The following is a 14,414-nucleotide window of genomic DNA, read 5'->3' as shown; positions in this document are numbered from 1 at the left end:
ATTCAATGCAATCCCCATCAAAATACCAGCAACTTACTTCCCAGAACTAGAACAAACACTCCAAAAGTTTATATGGAACCAAAAAAGACCCTGAATAGCCACAGCAATCTTGAAAAAGAAGAACAAAGTAGGAGGGTTCAAATTACCAGATTTCTACAAAGCCACTATAATCAAAACAGCCTGGTACTGGCACAAAAATAGGCAGATAGATCAATGGAACAGAACAGAGAACCCAGAAGTGGACCCAAGACAATATGCTCAGTTAATATTTGACAAAGGTTCCAAGACAGTCTCTTCAATAATGGTACTGGGAAAATTGGACACCTACCGGCAAAAAAATGAAGCTAGAACACCAACTTACACCATACATGAGAATAAACTCAAAATGGATAAAAGACTTAAATGTAACTCGTGAATTCATAAAAATTCTAGAAGAAAATGTAGGCAACAAAATCTCAATCAACATACGTAGCAGAATCTTCATTGATACAACACCTAAGGCAACAGAAACAAAGGAAAAAATGAACACATGAAACTACATCAAACTAAATAGCTTCTGCACAGCAAAAGAAACCACCATCCAAACAGAAAGGGATCCCACTAAATGGGAGACCATAATCATCAATGATGCATCAGAAAAGGGGTTAATTTCCAATATATATAGAGTACTCATCCAAGTCAACAAAAGGAAGACAAAAACCCAATTACAAAATGGGCAGAGGACCTAAATAGACACCTCTCCAAACAGGACATACAAATGGCAAGAGACATATGAAGAAATGCGCAACATCACTAATCATCAGAGAGATGCAAATTAAAACAGCTATGAGGTTAACACCTCACACCTGTCAGAATGGCCGCCATCAACTAATCATCCAACAACAAGTGTTGGCGAGGGTGTGGAGGAAAGGAGACTCTAGTACACTGCTGGTGGGAATGCAGACTGGTGCAGCCAGTATAAAAAACACTATGGTGTTACCACAAAAAGTTAAAAATTGAACTGCCATTTGACCCAGTGATCCCACTTCTAGGAATATACCCTAAGAAACATGAAACACCAATCAGAAAGAATATATGTACCCCGATGTTCATAGCAGCACTATTTACAATAGCTAAGATCTGGAAACAACCCAAGTATCCATCAGTAGATGAGTAGATTAAAAAGCTGTTGTACCTGTATACAATGGAATACTATGCAGCTGTACGAAAGAGCTCTTATCCTTTGAGATAGCATGGAGGAACCCGGAGAGTATTATGCTAAGTGAAACAAGCCAAGCAGAGAAAGACAAATATCACATGATCTCACTTATTTGTGGAATATAATGAACAAAACAAACTTCTGAACAAAATTAACCCAAAGATATGGAGGTAGGGTAGAGAATGACAAGCCTCAGAGGAGGGGGGGGGATTTGGGGAGGAAGAGATAAACCACAGAACTTACATGCATTTGTGCATGACCAATGAACATGGACAACAAAGTTGGGGATGGGGGGGGGGAAGGGGAGGAGGGTGTCAATGGGGGAAAAATGAGAAACATCTGTAACGAAAATTAATAAAAAAATTTTCAAAAAGGTATGAAAGGATACACTTTGCATGTTATGCCTGGAAAAGGAGAAAATTAAATACAGGGTAGGATAAAAGGAGGTTTATAGTTATGAGTACATGAAACACACAGTTTATTCTTATATTACTATTTATTAGTTATTACATTACTTTCCATACAAAAACTGTAAATCTACTTTTGCTCCACACTGTATTTTATATTTATTTATAACAGACCAACTCCATATGTAATCCATAGAATGGTGGCTCTTTTACTCAGAATGTTAAAAAAGATGGTAAGATGATTTACAGAATACTTGTTTCAAAAACAGGAAAAATTTTAGCTATAGTGAAAATTACTATATATAATAGACTTATACATTTTATCTAGATCACCAACCCATAAAATTGATTCAAATTGTGGCTATAGCTTTCATGTGTTTCTTCAACAAAGGAAAATTGAGAATATATTTCTGTTCCATCAACTTAACATGAATTCTAAAACATCCAGAAAAGATTCCCCTGGAAATATTTCACTTATATGTCACCTACATCTCAAGTTAGAGTCAAGGAGCTGACTCTAAAATCTGCACATGCTTAGTGCTACATTCTCAAACTATAACAGTAGCCTATTCTGTGACTATCTAATAAAGCAACAATATAATCATGTACCAAGGTAATCAGTATACCATAGTTATTGGTTATTCACTATGTGCAAGTTCACAATGAATTTTTTTTCAATTACTATGGGATCAGTTTCTCAATATGAGGGCAGTAAAGGAACCAGACGTTTTAAATATAATGTGAGTATGAAATACCTTCTCTCATAATATCCTTTAACCCAATAGTTCTGCTTTTACTAGCAATGTCAATTCTACTTAGAGCGTGACATAAAATTATATACTGTGCCCAGCAAGGAAATGAAATATTTTATAACACAATTTTATTTTTTTGATTATTCAAAGAAACAATTTTAACATTAAGTGCTATCCTGAGGGCAGCTAAGAAAAAACAGTAACAATATTTTAAAAAACTCAGAGGTACATAAAAGCAAAAATAAGACAATCTTTTTTTTTCAACATAACACAATATTGTATGAATCCATGATAAAGATGAATATTATAGAGATCTGAGCATAAATATAGACTGTGTTCTAGGGTATGTGAAAAGAATAATAATGTATTGAGTAATCTGATCGATCAGTGTCTTCTGAATACTTAGTAGAAATATACAGAAAATACAAAGCAAGAAACAAAAAAGCAAACTTTACCTATAGATGTAAATACCATGTAATACAAAAAAGTGTAATAAGCCAAGCAGAAAAAGACAAATACCACATGATCTCACTTATATACGGAATATAATGAACATAACAGTCTGAGGAATACGGTAGACCCAGAAACATGGAAGTAGGGCACAGACTGACATCCCTCAGAAGAGGGGGTGGGGGGGTGGGAAGAGATAAACCACAGAACTTATATGCATGTATGCATGACCAATGGACATGGACAACTAAGCCAGGGACGGGGCGGGGGTGGGGTGGGGAGGGGGGTGCCAATGGGGTTAAAAAGGTGAAATATCTGTAACAAAAAAATAAATAAATAAATACATATCATTAGCATGAAGTTGCAATTAAATGCCACTGGTTAAACAAATGTTTCTTTCATGGACAAAAATAACAAGAAAGATAACAAAATGACAACAGATTATAGATAGAAAGCAAAGGATAGCTGGACTGTCAGAACAGAAACTATATATATATATATATATATATATATATCTCAAATTGCCTGCAGATAAGTAAGCCAATCAGGAGCAGAGTAATAGTCACAGCCATAATTCAAGAACTGGACAGTCCAGGACCTCTGAAGAAAATGGTATGGGTCTGTCTCAAAACAGGTCATTACTTGTCATCTCTCCTGACACACACTTAGAAATTTAATCTAATAAGTTTCTGAATTTGGGGATACCAGGCACAACTGAGTGTGAAATGGCTTCACTAAAAATACTACAATTAAATGTAACTCTAGATTGTGAAGAATGTAAGTCTCACATTCTCTGTGCAGTTTCCAAAATACTAATAGCCAGAGATATACCACTCAGCTAGAAAATAAAAGATTTATTTTCTAAGTATGGCCCAAAATTAAATAAAAATTTAAAGTAGTTTGATCAGCCCTGGCCGGTTTGGCTCAGCGGTTAGAGCATCGGCCTGCGGTCCTGAGAGACCCGGGTTCGGTTCCTGCTAAGGGCATGTACCTCGGTTGCAGTTTGTCCCCGGCCCTGGTCGGTTGTGCGGGTGGCAGCCACTCGATGTGTCCCTTTCACATCGATGTTTCTCTCTCTCTCTCTCTCTGTTCCTCTCTCCACCCCCCACCCCCTCCACTCTACCTGAACAAAAAATAGAAAAATGTCCTCGGGTGAGGATAAAAAATAATAATAATTAAAAAAAATAAAGTAGTTTGATCATGTCAGACCAGGCATGGTAAATGTATCTTGTGTCCCGTCGGTGTGGCTCAGTGGTTGGGTGTCAACCCATGCACCAAGAGGTTACCAGTTCAATTCCTGGTCAGGACTCATGTCCAGGTTGTGGGCCCAATCCCCAGTAAGGGGTGTGCAGGAGGCAGCCAATCGATGTTCTCTCTCATTGATGTTTCTCTCTCTCTCTAATATCAATAAAAATAAAATATTTAAAAGTACATAAATATATCTTGCCCTGTAGTGTTGAGGCCACTACTGACTTACGTGATTTGCTTTGTTCAATATGACATGACCAGAGGTTGCACTTTCCAGCAAAAGTAGTTAAAGCCATTTCTTCATCTACCATATCTCCGTTTCCTTTGCCATGAGACCTGGCAGACTTACCAGCTATAGCTGACATCTATATGTGTCCCACAGTTAAGACTATATGAACAGAGTCACAGCAGAGCAGCTTTGGATAACTGGCATGAGTGAAAAATAAGGATATGACTTTCAAGAAAACAGAATTACTCAAATTATTTCAGAATCCAGTGCAAAAATAAAAGATATAAAACATTTCTAGAGAATGAAGAGAGAGAGGGAGACAGGTGTCATACAAATAATCAGTTTTGTGAAAGACATCAGATTAATGAACTGTAACATGACGAGCTAGAAGACAGTGAATCAAAACCTTTAAAATCTTGGTAGAGCCCTGGCCAGTTTTTCTCAGTGGTTAGAGCGCTGGCCTGCAAACCAAAGAGTCCCGGGTTCAGTTCCCGCTAAGGGCACATACCTAGGTTGCAGTCTGTCCCCACCCGGCTGGGGTTGTGTGGGTAGCAACCACTCAATGTGTCTCTCTCACATCGATGTTTCTCTCTCTTCCCCCCTCACCCCCTCCCACTCTATCTGAAGATAAATGCAAAAATGTCCCCAGGTGAGGATTAAAAAAAAAAATTTGATAGAAAATAATTTCCAACTTTCATGACTATACCCAGACAAATTATTCATTAAATATGATAGAGATACATTTTCAGACATCTCAGAAAAACTGAACCTCCTATGAATCATGGAACGCTTTTAGAAGATGTATTCCACCAAAATAATGTAATAAATAAACTAAAGAAAGAGGAAGGCAAAGTGTTATATAATGAAGAATCTGAACCAAAACTTTGGTTCTTGGGAGGGAGACTAAATCCTTGGAATTTCCCAAATTATAGGAATGTCCTCGTTAACCATGATTCCCTTAGATCACACCTCAGTTTATGTTAATGAAATGATGAATGCTGGAGGCTAGTCAATAGAAAGGCCAACCATGTAATCAAAGGATAAGGATTTTGAAGCAGCTCAACATACAGGGAGGGGAAGAGGGCTGGAAAATTGAGTTCATTCATGTGGCCAATGATTCAATCCATCATGGCTACATAATGAAACCCCAATAAAAACTCAGTACATCAAGACTCACTGGAACTTCCTGGTTGGTAAATACTTTGATGTGCTTGGAGGGTAACATACACTGATTTCATGGGAAGAGGGCAATAGAAGCTCTGGGTCTCCCAGACCTTTCCCATTCTATCCTCTATAATTAAAATGTAATTGTAAGAAAGGCAGTTTTCTGAGTTCTGTAATTCATTCTAGCCAATAATTAAACCGGAGGGTATCATGGAAACTCCTGAATTTGTAAACAGCTGGTCAGAGTTGTGGGTGGCCTGGCGAACCCTTAAAGTGCAACTAGTGTCTGAGTGAGAGCAGTTGGGGACCATGTCCTTTAACTTGTGAGGTATGTGTTAACTCTGACATTGCCAGAATTGTATTGCAGTACACCAGTTGGTGTCAGAATACATGAAATCCAAGAAATATAAGAGCCAACAAAAGCTTAACCCTTTGCCATCAGAAACCCTGATTTTTCCAATTACGTGAATGTATACTTGCTATGTGCCAAGAGTGGAGCAACTGTGCGCCAGCACAGACAGGAAAAGCTACCGTTAGCTAAAATACCAGAGAGCTAGATTTCATTGCAGTGAATGATATGCAGCCACTATTTTATTTTTGATCAGCAGCATCTGACCACTTGTTAATTAGGATGAGGACAGCATTGTCAGTACTAGGGTTTTTGTTTTTTTCTTGGATCTTTTTTGGCACATGTGAATTTTGTTTTGTATAAAATTAAATGACTCTCTTGGTCTCTGATGATGGGTTTCAAATTGAAGGATCATCTGGTTTGGTGTAGGGACGATCCAGGACTATGTTGTGACTGATGTATATTAGTTAACTTGTACTTTTTGTTTTTGAAGCTCTGCAAAGGTAAAACTACAAGTAATGAGTTTTATATAATTAATTTAAATTTGTTACAGGTTTTCATGTTCAGAATAAACAATTTTCAACCTTGGGTGAAAACAGTTGCAGTAGCTGAAGGTGACTGTGTTTTACCTGAGGACAACTGTTACATACCAGTGTGTGTGTGTGTGTGTGTGTGTGTGTAAACACCTCAAAATTGAATTAAAATATGTAAATTTTAAATTGGTTGTGTATCAAATCTGCCTCAGGTTCAATAAATAAACAATTCTTTATAAAAACAAAAACAAACAAAAAAGAGCCAACATAGGAAAAAGATGAAGAAAATTTCAAGGCTGCTTATGTGAGGTAGAATCAGGCTGTCAGCTTGAAGAAAACTTAAGGAGAAACCATCATAAGAGTGTGGGATGATGAAGGGCTCCAACAAAAACAAAACTGACAGATGACCGGATGGTCTTGGTCATATTTAAAGGATATTTTTTATTTTTTAAATAAATTTTTATTGGATTGGTAAAATTACATTAAAAACTAAGCAAATATGCCAGGCCAGTGTGGTTCAGTGGATTGAGCATTGTCCCATGGACTGAGAGGTCCCAGTTTGATTCCTGTCAGGGCACATGCCCGGGTTGTGGGCTCAATCCCTGGTAGGGGGTGTGCAGAAGACAGCCTATCGATGTTTCTATTTCTTTCTCCCTTCCTCTCGCTCTAAAAACTCAATAAAAACATTAAAAAAAAAAAAAAAACTAAACTAAAAAAGTAATAAAAGACAATTACTCCAGGTAAATCCTAAAATTACAGAAAATAAAAATCCTAATATACTATGTTTCTCAGCTCTAAATTATAAAGGCATAATATTTAAACATCCTCCAAATTGGAAATATGGAAGAATAAATGTTTGTTTGATATGAAAGAAAAAAATGTCCATCTTCCATCTTCTTATTAGTAGGTCAATATATATTTTCCACAATTGAAAATTAAAGAAATAGAATCAGGCACATTATTTAGAAGTATGAAAAGTACAAACCATAAACAGTAAGTAAGAGAGCTGGAAAGCACTGCCTCTGGTAAATGAGGCCAATGTTAGAGAAATTTCATAACCTGGGCCTCTGCAAAGATCCAAAGTTCTTTGGTGATTTAGAATGTAGAATTTAGAAAATTTACATTTAGAGACGCAACATGGTGCAAAAATAATATATATTACACCCTACATCCAATAGAGTACATTCAAACTTCTGAAGTGAAACATTTGAATGTTCAGTTCATGGATAACAAAATAAAAAGATTATAAATAGCTTCATGTAACAATAGGTAAGGTTTTTTGTTTTTTAATTTTTTCCTTTCATTGATTTTAGAGAGAAAGGAAGGGAGAGGGAGAGAGAGAAACATCAATGAGAGAGAACATCTAATGGCCGCCTCCTGCATGCCCCACACTGGGGATTTGGCCCACAACCTGGGCATGTGCCCTGACCAGGAATCAAACCGGCAACCTCCTGGTGCATGGGTTGATGCTCAACCACTCAGCCACACCGGCCAGACTAGTTTTTGTTTTAATGTTTTATTGATTTTTCAGAGAGAGAGGGAAACACTGATGTGAGAGAGAATCATCAATACCTGCTTCCTGCATGCCTCCCCACTGGGGATCCAGCCTGCAATTCTGGCCCTGGTTGGGGTCGTGCAGGAGGCAGCCAATGGATGTCTCTCTCTCACACTGATGTTTCTCTCTCTGCCCCCCCCCCATCTGAAAACCAATGAAAAAATATCCTCGGGGTGAGGATTAAAAGTATATATATTTTTTCTTTTTCCAAGTTAAAAACAATTATTCATAGAGAACAATTGTTGTCTCTTTAGTTGAAACTTTTGTTCTTAAAACCATATAACATGCTATCATTTGATAACAATACAGATCCATTTTCCAAAGAAAGATAGGTAAAAAGTAAACCATGATATAATTAGGAAAAAAAAAAAAAAAAAACTAAAAATGCCTGCATACTTGTTTTCAAACAAACATCCAGGTTAAGAAAATATGGCTGATGAAGTAATGCAAGGAAAGGCAGAAGAAAAGTTTCGAGCTTTGTGTCCTTGATACTAAGGAGTCAAATAAAGAGCGAGTCAATTTAGCCCAGCTTGTGTGGATCAGTGGTTGAGCATTGACCCATGCACCAAGAGTTCGCCAGATCAATTCCTGTTCAGAGCACATGCCCAGGTTGTGGGCCAAATCCCCAGTGGGGGGCATGCAGGAGGCAGCCTATCAATGTTCTTGCTCATTGATGTTTCTCTTTCTCTCTCCCTCTCACTTCCTCTCTAAAATCAATAAAGGAAAAATAACTTTTAAAAAAAGAGTAAACCAATTTAGTTAGCATAAGGATAGATGATAAATAGATGATAGATTGTGTAAAGGTATAGTTTTAGAATAATATAATAAATTCAATTTATCTTCAAAGAAAATATATAATATTACTGTAAGTTAAGTTACACTACCTTAAGTTTATAAAAGAGTCTGATGATCAATACATAGAGAGAATTTGAATGACTTTACAGTGGTTGAGGTGAACCTGGTCTCAATGAATATTTCTTCACTTAATGATTTTAGTGTATTAAGATAACAAACATAATGTGTAACAAAGGATTAACCTAGCAGGCAAGAGTTGCCTAACCTCTGCACATTCCCAAGAAAGGCCCTGTTTTTCAGGACTCAGGATTAGCGGGCTCATGACTGCTGAGTTCTGAGGTTTGGAAGGTTTTGCCTGGCCAGAGTGTTTGTGTATGCCTGCAGCCTTGGGCTACACTGTACTAATTTGGCCAGATAGTTTATGCCAACAATGTGGTTTATAGTAAACACCTGTTTTTCTTTGGTGTTTTGGAATCTGAGTAGTAGAGTAGAAACATATGATAGCTAGCTAGCTGGATATAGATAGATAGATATCATATGTAATGCCTGTCTGAATGATCGGCAATAAAAAGCCCTGGGCACCAAGGCTCAGGTGAGCTTCCCTGGTTGCTAGCACTTTGTACATGTTGGTACACATCACTGATGGGAGAATTAAATACAGTCAGAGGGACTGGACTCCACTTAAAGGGAACACCCAGAAGCTTATACTTGGTTTCTCCCAGACCTTCCCCCAATGCACGTTTTGCCCTTTGCTGATTTTCATCTTTATCTTTTCACTGTCATAAACTGTAACCATCAGTATAAGAGCTTGTAAATCCTGTGAGTCTGTCTAGTAAATCACTGTGTCTGAGGGTAGTGTTCTGATGTTAAGATTATCCTAAAATACTGAAATTTGGCATTACTCATGTGTGTTTGTGTTTCTGATGCCAGAACACTAGGTTAACAGGACTTCTGTCTTTTGTTAAAATTGCCATCTATTGTTCCACTTATTTACCATAATTTTAATTTCCAATATTATGTTATTTTACATACTGGTAGCCTACTTGGAGTGTAAAACTCTGTCAGTGAGTAGCAGTGATCTATGGGCTCTACCTGCTTAATTCTGATATTCTCTAAGCAGAGCCATTACATCACCAATCTTCCAGGGCAGATTTAATCCTGAGTTTTGTTATGAATCATGATAAGTAATAGGTACTACATTAGGGAAAATATTAACCCTCCCAGCTGGTTTGAAGACAGCCAATCTAGCCAAATCTCACTTTTGCTACAAGTAAAGTAATATTGGTAGCAACCAGTATCAAAAACAAATACATACAAATTTGTTGTAGCTAACAGTGCTTTTTAAAAGATTGATCAAAATAGGTATATGAGAAGGTCTTCATAAAATGAATAAAGATGTTAATTATTATTATTATTGTGCATTTATGGCACAATAATATGGCAAGCAGTTGCCAACTTGCTCAACTGGTATATTCCACTCACATTTGACTCCCTCTTTGGCTACATAACGAAGAAAGGATCATCTGAGATTTGTGTCTGGCTGATGTCCCAGTGACAAGGGAAACGATTTTCAGAGTAATATCCTGCTTAACAAGGTAGCACAAAATCTGCAATGAGGCTTTCCCAAAGTCAGTGTCAACACTCTCCTCTTGAGGAGTGTGTTATCACATAGCTGGAATGGATCACATTCCCAAAGGAATGTCTAATGTGAAGAATAATTAGAACAGATTCTTCCTGACTAATGAGTCTGTGTTTTCAAGGTTGAGCACAAAGTGTGGGGAGACTAAATTTTCTTGTGTGTAAACAAAGCTGCATCTGCTATGAGCATTAATTGAACACCCTTCTCTAATACATAATTGATGTTTTTATTTTTGTCTTTGAGCTGGTGCTGCTGCCAAGCAGGCCCTGCCCCTTGCTGTGTTGTCTGGTCCTTCATCCTCTTGTTACAGTATCAAGAAGCAAGGCTGTGGAGAGAGCATCAAAGCTTTTATTCCTGTTGCTCTGTCAAAAGTCAGTTTCTATGTAAATGTATGTTACATGTAGAAGAAGATTACCATAACCTGTGGAAAGTACACCTTGTAAATAATTTTTAAGTAAAATAAATGTTTTATTTTCCTAGAGAAAAAGAAATAATAAAATATAATTTGGAAAATAAAGAAAGGCTCTATGTCCTCTACAAATCACCTCTTTTCTCTTTTTTCACCTTATGTCTGTCATATAGAAGTCTCAGCATTATGGAAAGTAAAGTTCATCCCACCATCCTCAGTAGGGAAATAGGAAGGTACCCTCATAGAGGCAAAGAGGAAAATATTGGCATGACTAAAAATATAGAGAGAGCCCTGACGGGTTTGGCTCAGGGTTGGAGCATCGGCCTGCGAACCAGAGTCCCGGGTTCTGTTCCCGCTTTGGACATGTACCAAAAAAAAAAGAGAGAGAGAAACAAAGGCATTCATCTGATCTTTCTCCTTTTCCCCTTATATTTTCCCCTGTATTATTTCTCTCCATTCTATTTGCAACCAGTATTTAATAAAAAATGAAGGTATCATTGTAGGAGATGTAGAGACTATTACCAATGCAAATTTAGTGAATAAATATGATCATAGATTGATTCTGTCAACAAGGACTATTCTATTTAAATGAACAGTAGCCTAAAGGGAAAAATATCAACTTTCTTCAACATGATTATACAAAAGTTTTATATTTCTGTGCTAAATTTAGAATTTCATTTTGCTTCCAAAAACAATTCCATCTTTTAATTTGCATCATATTTATTCATTCAATAATAATGTACTGAGTGTTGTATCTTCTATGTCTCAGACCCTCTTCTGAGTACTATGAATATAGCATTTTAGCAAAACAGACAAAACTCTGTCAAGGTAGAATTTGTATTCTAAAGGAAAAGACCAGACAACACACCAAATGAATTGACATATTAAATAATATACTTGAAAGTAAGAAGTGCTTTGGAGAGAAAGAAAGCAGGTTTATGTAATATAGAGAATAAGAGGATCTGAAAGTAAGAGAGCTCACCTCAAGGGGGGCTTTGTAAGCTATCATTATGACTGTTTTAATTTGAATAAAATGAGGCAGCCATTGAGCTATTAACAAAACATGTTACATTATTCCGATTAAGAATATTTAAAAGATCACCGTGACATGAAATCATAGAAAGAAAGAAAATTATTTGTAACCTCAATTTCTTTTTCCTTTTTGAAGCCTCAGGAATTATTCTTTATGCTGTTACACTGAAAGTTATGGACTGGGCCAGCAGACCAATTTATAATCTGTAGAGGAAAAGGATAGGTCCAAAACCAAAAAATGTTGAGGCAAGCAAGCCATTTATAAAAATAATGTTCCAGAGATAAAGAAACTGCTTGAGTAAATAAAACCCCCATGTAATTATTCCATCTCTGCTTTCTTCCTAAAGAGGGCTCCTTCATTTTACACTCTAACTTTCACCTCACCCATCACTCTGGTCACCTCATAGCTTGAACACACTTGCCATCAGGTACATTCAGGGGTCACACCATCAGGGACAATTATCTATCTCCTCACCTCTGCTTCCACCAAATTTACTTCAATTTATTACAGTTCCCTTTGATGCAGTAATTTTTCTAAACTACTATTTTAGAGACTTCTCTCACTTCAATTCCAAATATTCTGAAGTACATGTTGTACTTGTACCTGTTCACAGATGTTCTTTAAAGCAGAGGGATCTTAAGAAGATGTCATCTAAATTGCTAATATCTAGGATAAAGACATGCAGGGCAATTTTCCGCCCTTCAAAAAAACTTTATAGGAAATAAAACCATTATATTAATTAACTAATTAGAAAAGCTTTTATGGGTAGCTTAATGCATGCACATGTAATCACTGTCTTGGATTTCTAGACTTGAAAATGATGCACTCCCAGCTTCTTAAAAGCTTATAGTCCAGTGAAATAGAAAGATAATAAATAGACAAAAATATAGATCAGAGAGATACAGGCAGAGACGGAAAGACAAAGGTTTGGTACCTTGCTCACACATGGCACAAGGAAGTAGGGAGTTGTTCAGGGAAAGATTAAATATGAGTAAAAGTAAAAATATGGGTTAAAGATAGAACAAGTTCCAGGAGGCATTAGATAGTTTAAAGAGTCTTATGGACTGAATTGTGCTCCCCTAAACTCAGAAGTTAAAGTGCTAACTCCAAACGTGGCTGTCTTCAGGTGGAAACAAGGGCCTTTAAGACAGTAACTAGGGTTAAATGAGGTCATAAGTATGGAGCCCTAATCCAATAGGACTGGTGTCCTTATAAGAGATGAAGAGACACCAGGGGCATGTGCCAGCACAGAAAAAAGATCATGTGATAACACAGAGAAAAGGAGACTGTCTACAAGCCAAAGAGATAGACACCCAAAATTTCTGTTCTGTAAACTACACAGTCTGTGGTGTTTTCCTATGGCAACCTGAGATGACTAAGAGAGAAAAGATAGACAGGACTTCCATAAATATGACTAGAACGATAATATGGAAGAAGATTTAGAAATGGGGATTGGCTAGCCTTATCTCTGGTGAGACTGGCAGCTGTCAAATCATGAAGATGTTCTTTGAGTAATTTTGAGCTGAAGCCTCAGAGAAGTCAGGCCTAAAAAACTTTAGAAAAAAGAGTACGTAGTTACTTGCAACTTGTTATAGACTGCATGCTTGTGTTGCCCTACAAATTCTTATGTTGAAACCCTAATCCCCAATGGGAGAAATTTAGGAGGTGGGGACTTTAAGAGGTAATTGAGTTTAGAAGAGATCATAAGGGTGGAGTCCTCTGATGGGATTAGCGCCCTCTAAGAAGAGAAAAAGAACTCTCTCTTTACCATGTGAGAAGACAAGTAAAAACCAGAAAGTAGAACCTCACCAGACACCAGATCTAGTGGCATCTTCATCTTGGACTTCTAGGCTCCAGAAGTGTAAGAAATAAAAATTTAAGGATATCCAATCTATGGCATTGTTGTTATAGCATCCTAAACTGTCATAGTAGTATAAGACACAATTGTATTATGAAATGATGTAACAAAATTTAGATAATACTGTTCCCCATTAATTGTGTCCAAATGGACAAGATATATCTGGTGAGGTTTAACCATATATAATAAATGTAGATTCTCCAATTAAGAAGCATAAAAAATACTTAATCTCTTTGAGCTTCAATTTCTTCATCTATATTATTTATCACAAAAGTCCAATTCTTCATTTTCTATGTAACAACTAAATACAGTACATTAATATATCTATATACAATAAACAGTATGATTAATATTTTAAGAAATTACAAATAAGATAAATTAAACAACACTCAGACAAGAAAAAAACATTGGAATGATTTGGTCTAATTCTCTTATTTTACAGATAATAAAAATGAAGTTGATATAAGATAAAAGGTTAAGAGACTCACTTAAGGTTGTGGGGCAGCGCAGTGGTTAAAACTTAACTGGGCTTCTGCTTCATCAGTGCTCTGCTATGGGTTCCAAAACCACACACACGTATTCCAATGATCCTTACTTAAACACATGGAGTTGGATTTCAGACATTAAATGTTACGAACTGTGTAATCTGACTGTCTTTAAAGATGGGAGATTTGAGATCCAGATATTTACCTTATGGACACATCATAGATCAATCTCCTGTAGATACCGAGCCAGAACTGAAGTCTGTTGACTTACAGCCCTGGTAGCTAACACATTGCCTAGTGCGCAACCTAG

General features: G+C 36.8%; 1 pseudogene; it reads right to left on the bottom strand.

The window, feature by feature from the left end:
• LOC118642072 overlaps nt 1–4,366 on the bottom strand; it is a 120,400-nt pseudogene extending 116,034 nt beyond the window's left edge.
• Between the last annotated feature and the right edge of the window lie 10,048 nt (nt 4,367–14,414).

This window comes from Molossus molossus, unplaced genomic scaffold, assembly GCF_014108415.1.
Source record: "Molossus molossus isolate mMolMol1 unplaced genomic scaffold, mMolMol1.p scaffold_m16_p_3, whole genome shotgun sequence".
Classification (NCBI taxonomy): domain Eukaryota; kingdom Metazoa; phylum Chordata; class Mammalia; order Chiroptera; family Molossidae; genus Molossus; species Molossus molossus.
This window is presented reverse-complemented; position numbering and strand designations above follow the sequence as displayed.